Genomic DNA, 8962 nt, shown 5'->3' with positions numbered 1-8962 from the left:
AGGAGCAGTGACGACAGTGAAGGTCGAGAGAGGACCAGGCCTGGACTATTTATGTTGTGTTTTGTGTCTATAAATGGCAGTAGTCCGTGAGGGGCTGCTGCTTTACTTTTGTTTTTTTGTTTGTTTATTTTATATGATTAAAGTTGGTTTGAATGTTCGTCGGTTCCCGCCTCCTTCTTCCCTGAGCTTTAACTTCTGGACTACTCGCCAGGATCTGAATCTGGACTGCACGCCAGTTTCAGAAGTGCTCTCGTCCTAAGTTGTGCTTTTAGTGACTTCAAACTAGGACAGGCATTTGTCAGTATGGCGTAATATGTCAGTCTCAGGGAACCATGGTTACAGTTGTTACCAGGGACGCTGCGTCTGATGTCGACGCAGTCATTTTTGTCGCCCTGCCATACTTCCTGCATGCCTGTCAGCGGCTTGATTAAGCCAAACAAAAGCTGATGCTGCTTTGTTCCGGTATCCTTTATAGCTTCCACCATCACACGTCACAGGGTGACGTTGTGGCAGTCAGGATTGGAATAGTTGTACACATGCTTCAGATGCAGTCACACTGAGGTTTTCCTCATAGCGTTGACCTCAGACGCAGCGTCTCATTCCCTCCTCAGGGAACCATGATTACAGTCGTAGGCTGAGACGTTTTTTTGGTTACAACCCATCAAGTACCACTGGCTAAAAATTAAAAGGGCAATACTACTGTTTGGAAATTATAACCAGTGAAACCTGTTCTCTGACATATTGAGCTGTTCATGAAGTTGATATGACTTTCAACCTCCAATTCTTTAGGAAATATATATATTTAAGCTGTGGCACTGAAAATCTGTGAAAAACACTTTCTTTTTTGTAAAAATGATGCAACAGGACTGTACGATTTGCAACCACCCAGAACTGCAGCAGATCTCTGGTGTATTCTACTGTTCTGTCAGGTTTCTGTAATGGGACGTCAGTTATCAGGACCACAGCAGTCATTGTCCAGCACAAAAGACTTCAAAGGCTTGACCACATTGAGAGAACATCCACCCCCTCTGCCCCCTTCTTGCTGTTTTCTTTTTTAGAGAAGTAACGAGTGGAATCATCTCCTATTCCTTACAATAACAGGAAAAGAAGTGAGTTTTTTTATTTATCCAGCTCAAGTAAAGATTAATAAAAAAAGATGAATGTTGAAAAATTCCACCATGTTCCACTCATCAGGGAGACGATTAAATAATCTCTCCAGAAGCATCAGAATTCCTTTAGCTCCATGTAATTAAGTGGGTGCTCGCTGCATTATGATATATCATTCATTCATGAATGAGCATCACCATAAATTCAGAAAATACCACAAGTGTCCTGAATAGCAAGATATTGTTCTTATTCACAATCAATTAACTGACAGAAACAGTGGGATCAGAACAATAAAGTGAGAAAGGAGAAGAAGAAATAGAAATAAATTGAGAAATGTAAACTCTTTCTATAGAGCTGTTTGTGTTTTCTCAAGAATATCATTTTAATACATAATCCCGTTAACTAACACTACCAGGTCTTTAATGATCATATTTCAGGAAGTGTAATTTTTTTTTTTTTGTGCATAAATTTAAGCATTTGCAGTGAATATTTTTTATATATTCTGTCAGAGGTAGTTAGTTTGTCTCACCTTAAAACAATCAATGTTTTAAACAAAACAAAAATTGGTGTCAAAATTTGTCACTTTTCACTGTAGCTTTTTTGTATTATTATGGTTAGTTTTATTATTGTTATTATTATTATTAAGTTACCATTTTTTGTAACAAAGCTGCAATTAATAAAGTGGCTTGTTCAGAGTCTGGTCACAATTACTGATATATACAGTATATATTACTTATTACTTCCCTTTCTTTGAAATCAGATAACTGTGATTTCTTGTTGCATTGCTGCATCAATAGGAAGAGATTAACAACAATATAAATGAAGTTCCAAGTGCCCAACCAAAGGGAACACTAATCACCATAATGGTGAGAAATTTTAGGAAATCAACATAAATTTATGAAGTCAGCTTATGTGACGCTCTCCCAAAATATTTAGTTGTATTGTCAATAACATTCAAGATGACTGGAAAATGAGTGAATGCAACTAAGAAGAACGATGACTGCAGAAGTGGAGGAAATTAGTGAAAAGTCTATTAAGAATTGCCCCGCCTCAACCTTTTGCCCGCCCACCTTTTTTTTGTGTTTTTTTTGCTTTGACAAAATGGTACTCAAACCAGTAATGTTTACTTGGGTTTTCTGAGTAACAAATGATTTAGCATGCAAATAGTTCAGATTACAAATTTTTTAAAGTAAGTTCAACAAATTATTGGACATTAAGTAAAGTTAATTAAAAAGTCTAAGTAAGAACAACTATTGGATTTTACAGCGTATATATGAAGACTTCAGATGCAAAAGTCCATCTGACGTTTTTCTTTAAAATAAGCATTTTTGTCAGGCTTCTGTGTATAGGTTTCTACCTAAGTACCGATACTTCTGAATGGGCTGAGGCTGGGATTTAGAGGGTTTGAAGTGAAAGTATTTTATGAATGTGTACTATATATGCGGAGAGCATTCACTCAGTATCGTTATCTAATTTTTGACCTAAGTGGCTTTTAGAGGCTTTTGCATCTGAACTCTTCATATATATATATATAAATACAATGCTAGTAATTGTTACATTTTAATTACAGCTGTTTTATTATATATATATATATATATATATATATATATATATATATATAATAAAACAGCTGTAATTAAAATGTAACAATTACTAGCATTGTATTTATGGCTGAAGTATTTGGCTGATTGGCTCAAAACCCAAAAAACTAAACTCTTGCTCTGCCTTTAAATTGCATTTTGTCTTTTTTTTTTTTTTTTAGCACTTGGACTGGTTTTCTTAGCAACTGGTTTCGGGTTTAAGATTGTTTGTCTGTATGCTATATAATAATGCAAGCGTGGTGTGCACGTGTCTGTTTGTGTGTGTGTGAAGTTTCATTGTCATTGTCTTAAGTAGGCCTACACCCTCTTTATTTTCCCTTCACCACACCACAGAATTGCAAAGACGCATTGATCCCATCCTTGTGTCAATGAAACCACAGAGTGATGAAACCGTGCGTGTGTGTGTGGCTGAATGAATGGTGACCAAAACAAGGCCTGATCAATCAAAGGCTGGGCTAATTGATTGGTGGGCTCACACCATTATACTGAAAGAGAGAGAAGCAGAGAAACAGATCCAATATGCGGGAGATTGTGGCGACAGGAACAATCACACAGCTACAGTCTACGGTCTCAGGTAAGAGTGCTGGATATTTATTCTTCTGTGTGTGATGTAGAAGCCTGAAGAAATCATATATTGAATACATTCTAAGCATGTAGCATGCACACTAAATCAAAACGACTTACATCTACACATGAATCAGCCAGAATTTGCAGATGCGACATGCAGTCTGTGTGTGTGTGCGTGTGTGTGTCTGAGATAAACATACTGTGATGCTGTTGAGAGGGGAGGAGCCAAATGTGCAGCTTATGATGTTTGAGCTTATAGTGTGTGTGTGTGTGTGTGTGTAGTCACTATAATTTGTGCAGTTCATAGCACAGTGATACTGTATTCTTATACCGCAGTTTACTGTACTAAAATGAGAATAACCTATTTTAGGGTGAAACAAATAGATTTTCAGTATTTCACCCTTAAAGTTTATTGGTACTTAATATTGAGTATGCTTTTCTATGAATTTAGAAGAATTGAATAAAATACATGAGACATTTTGTTCAGTGAAAGACGTTGTTTAAAGATAAAAATTCAGGATTCAAGTAAATAATTAAAACCGTAAATAAATAAATAGCTCAATAAAAATATTTTTAAATGTTATGTCTATTCCTTTTTACAGTGATATAATTACTGCACTATTAAAACACAATTACAGTAGTTTGAGATTCCATAATTACATCTAACAGATTAACAAGAAGCAAAACAATGAACTCTGTGGATGTCTAGATCAATAATAAACACTCAGCTAATTCACAAAACACAAAGAGAGCAGCTGCGTATTTTCATAAATCTATACTTTATCAGACAACAGAAGGAAAGAAATGTTTTAAAATAAATAATGATTACTTCTATAATCCTCTTTATTCAGGAGCAGAGAGATTGAAATACACGAACAGGGATTATTTGTGCAGTGAAATCACTAAAATATTGAACATTTTTATTACATGAATATTAAAAATATTAAATAAATTCACCAAGAGTTAATTCTTTATTAAGAATAATGGAAAAACTAACTTCCACACACAAGCAGAAAAATGTAACTGATGAAAAAAACATCAGTGTATTATTATTTAATAGCAATAACAATATTAATAAAGGAGAACAATATATAGATAATTCTAAGAAAAAGGGAACAACCAGTTTTACTGACCTTGATTATTACTGAAGAAAATAAATATTTTCCAAAGTAAATATTTAATAATTAATGATTTAAATTTTTTACATGGCTGTATATTTGAAATAATTAACTATTTGTAACTGGTTTAGCTGTACATTTTTGGTTTTAAGTAATACACCCGGAATTGTGTTTAAAAGAGTTGTGTGTGTGTCCATGACAATGACCTCCACCACCCCACGACCCCCTGTGTGTATGTGTGTGTGTGTGTGTGTGTGTGTGTGTAAAAGGGGTGCCTCTCTTCAGAATAAATCACACACACAATGGACGAGTGCTGGGATTTCACACTCAACGCCTTCCTCCGTGTGTCCTATTCTCCTCACACGTGTCAGGGAAGAATAAGGAGCCCCTTCACGCAGTGTGACAAATCTCTCCTCCTCACACGTATCCTTTTGTGTAAAGTTTCAGAGCATCTGACACACACACGGCCCGGGAATTCGCTCGGCCTGGCACGTGCATGAGTGTGCGTTGCTATCTTATTTTTGTATAATATTAAGCGATACACTTGTTTAGAAGAAAGTTGGAGCAAAATCTTTTGTACTACGTGCTTTTCTGTCAGATCTTCTGGATTGTCTGCCAGGATGCCGTTTGAAAGGGCTTATTGTTCGAATGCTTGCAGTCCACTCCACAAGGGCTCTTGCTGTAAATACGGCAATTTGACTCCGGCTAGTGGAAAGTAGCTTTGACAGCAGCTAAATAGGACTGCACCACAAAAAGAAATCAATACTGGACTCCTGTTCATGGCAGCCTGCGTCTCTCCCCTCCCCTGATTTATACAAGAAAACCTTTGGGCTTTCCATTGGAAAGAATGCAGCCGTTCACATTTGTGTGAAGAAAGGTTTAAACGCTTTTTAAAAATGAGTTCTCGGAAACCTTCTGCCTACATTTCTGGAAAACAACATAGTCTGCTTTAAAGGGTTTTGCAGTGAAAGGGTATGAATACCATGTATTCGCACAATTTTCAAAATTGTGTGTCTCATTATTGATTTCACCCACCAGAACCTCAAAAAACTGAGTAAATGAATTTTGTCTCCTACATTAGTCCAAGCTTTTACTTCCTAACGGACAGACATGAGATGCTTAAAACTGTATGGCTTGAAAGACTTTTAGAGTTATTATTACTTTTTTTCTTTCAAAAGAGTTGCTGCATTAAGAAGCCTTCAGATTTTTTTGTGCACGAAATGTGCATTATCGAAAGAATATGAATCCAATATCAAAAGAAAAAAACAATAATGTAAAATAGCCCAAGATTATTCAGGTGATTCTTTTGCTTCTCAACTAACCTGATGCTCTTTTAAATTTAGAAAAATTTTGTAGCTTTGTATTTTTAACTATGTATCTTAAACATTAATATTTTTTGTCAGCTTCAAATTACAGCTGCTTAGAAATCTATAATTTCTATGTAAATACATTTTGTGCATTGATTTACTGTGTTAAAATATTTGTGGAAATATTTTCATTAAAAAAATCTTGGAAACAAATAAAACATAGGCTAACAATAAAAAAAAAACATAAACGTGTGGTAGTCACTCTTAATAAATGTATTATGAATTATTATTATTATTGAGAGCATGCTTGGATATTATGTATCAAAATAAAAAGGTGAATCTGTTGATTCATCTGATCATGTAATTTAGTAACATGTACGGAAATTTAAATTTTGTACCTCAAAATGTGTTTTTATTCTATATATTTTTAAACAGAAGTTTATATGTTATACTGTCACGTTGGTCTACATTTTCCCCGCTTTCTCTTACTCTATTATAACTATATATTTATACTATATTATAACTATATATGTTGTTGTTGTTATATACTATTTTTTTTTTTCAATTACTGTGCATGCATGCAGATTTTATGTCCCCATATTAACTGTGAGACTACACAAAATATTTGTAGTTTTAAAACATTAATTTGTCACATTTCAGGAACATAAAATTAACTTAGGAGAAAATTGTGACTGGTTAAATTACCTAAGCTATACATTGGTCATAAAACATTTATATAAATGTAAACTTGTGTTGATAAAAAAGTGCATACACGTTATATTTCAACTGCTATCAATATATCCTGTAATTTAATAACTAGGCACAAAATGATCATGACCGCATAATCCAAAAGAGAGAAAAAAGACCAAAAAATGTTCTGTCAAAATGGGAAAAGGATAAACTTTAGACAATGAGGTTTTTTTTGTAGATGAAGAAAGATAAGCTGAACAATGATACAAAGGTTGCAAGTTATTAAATGAAGAGAGAAATGGAGGAGTGGAACAGTATTGATTTTGAACTGTTCCCTGAGGCTTTACAATGGCTATCAGGCCAGGGGGATGGTGTACACACACACACACACACACACACACACACACACACACACACACACACACACACACACACACACACTCACACACACACACTGCAAGCGGGTTAAAAGTGAGAGGATAATGACCCTACTGGTTAAATTGTCACTTATACTATAGTTTTGTCTTGCACACTCCACTAATAACAGAGTGAAAGACTCACAGGTCTCATACAGTATTTCTGTGACGGCTGTCTATGACTGTACACAAACACACCAACCAAGCTCATTTTCGTGCTATTAAGATCTTTATCTTCAAAATGAATTGTTACTATTATGTGAAGTGTAATGCTAGAAATTCTATAGAGAAATGCTTGCCTTATATTTATGGGAGATTTAATGTTAAGAAAGCTGAAAATTCTAAGTTTTGTGCAGAATTTGTATTATTATTATTATTATTATTATTATTATTATTATTGTAATACACAATAACTAATATTATGTTTGAGATTAGTTAAAGCATATAAAATATGTAATAATTCAGAAGGTACCAAAATATTGAACATACTGAATTAATCACATCAACAATATAGAGAGACTAGAAAATACTAAAATGGGTTGATTTAATGCTATATTATTGATTGAATAATGATATTATGTTTTCTGAATATAGTACAATCTCAGAAAAACTGTATATATACTTTTTTTTATTTGACAGCTGCATGCACATTTTAAAAGGATTATCACACGCTTAATGACAGTTTTCACCAAAACTGTTTTCACGTGTTAATTATTTTAGAGAAGAAAAAAAAAGTATCCCAAATTATGTAAAGTTGTATTTCATGAAATGTGGCTTTGAATTAACCCAACATCTGGGTTAAATGTCCACATGCAGTAATATTTAAATGGTTTGTATTGGTGCCTTGTGTTTGTACATTTATATGGTCGTATACATATTGAAGTGCAAATATACAATGTAATAAAATATAATGTAAAAGTGGCCCATATGTTGAATCAGGCATATTTTGATATTATATCAACTTTGAAGTTAGCTTTGGTCTTTATTTTTCAATGTACAATATTGTTCCTGCTGTACAACTTTATGAAATCAGATGCTGGATGAGCAAAGCTTCATTAGTCTTGGTTTTTAAGTGGGGTGGGGTATTTTGAGGGGGAAAGGGGGAGTCGTTCTGTCCATCTGTTCCCCCAGATATGCCACTAAAGCAGTGACCACGCTGATCATCCTAACTGACAAAGGTCAGAATGACCCTTGACCTTATGGCCGCTAGTTGAGTGCAGTGGACATCTGGGCACAGCCATCGCTAATACACATACACAATATGGTCTGCCACGTGCTGAGGATATTTTTTCCGCCGTTTTTTTTTTTTGGCAAGCTAAAAAAGAGACTCATTTGAAAGTGTAGTGTCATATTTTTATGAGCAATATGTCCTTGGCAGGGTAATGGACTGTAACTGTAGACGTGATTCTTATTCTATTAACCATTACACCTATTTTAATTGTGGATCTGATCATTTGATACACGAAACACATTGTATAATGCAACTGCTTTATCATTACATTTTCATATATCTATAACAGAAATGATTTAATGTGATTTAATTGTCATTTATAAGTGCCTTGATGTTTAATTTTCATTTATTCATAGTTACAGTATGAAAATGTTCACAGTATTTCTAGTTATGAATAGAAAAAGCTAACTTCAATTGCAATAATAACAAAAATTGACCATGATAATCAGTGTTTTCATAAAAATACCTTAGTTACATTAATTGTTCCTACTGTACAACAATAACAATTTCCGTACTATGATAAAAATAAAAATGAAATGTTATTATTAGTCCTTTAGACAAGTTTTTTATTTATTTATTCCCACATGAAAAAGTACTATAGTATATTATAGTAAAATTACTCTAGTAAATACTATAGTGTTTTTGATCCATACAATAATAAAGATACTACATTCAATTAGTATATTATAGTATTTACTACACTTTGTTCATTTACTGTAGTATATTTACCATAGTATATGGTTCAAAATCACTATAATATTTACTATAGTAATTTTACTATAATATACTATTGAATTTTTCATGTGGGTACAGGACAATGTAATACCCGGTTCAGAGTGTAATGTTTAAATAGCCTATTAAATTAGCTAATGTTGGCATTGTGTGATCTGGTAATGAATGTGGAATGCTACAGAATATGTTTGAC

This window comes from Gobio gobio (genome assembly GCF_949357685.1).
Source record: "Gobio gobio genome assembly, chromosome: 9".
Lineage (NCBI taxonomy): Eukaryota > Metazoa > Chordata > Actinopteri > Cypriniformes > Gobionidae > Gobio > Gobio gobio.
The sequence above is the reverse complement of the archived record's forward strand: the minus strand, read 5'-3'. Positions refer to the sequence as shown.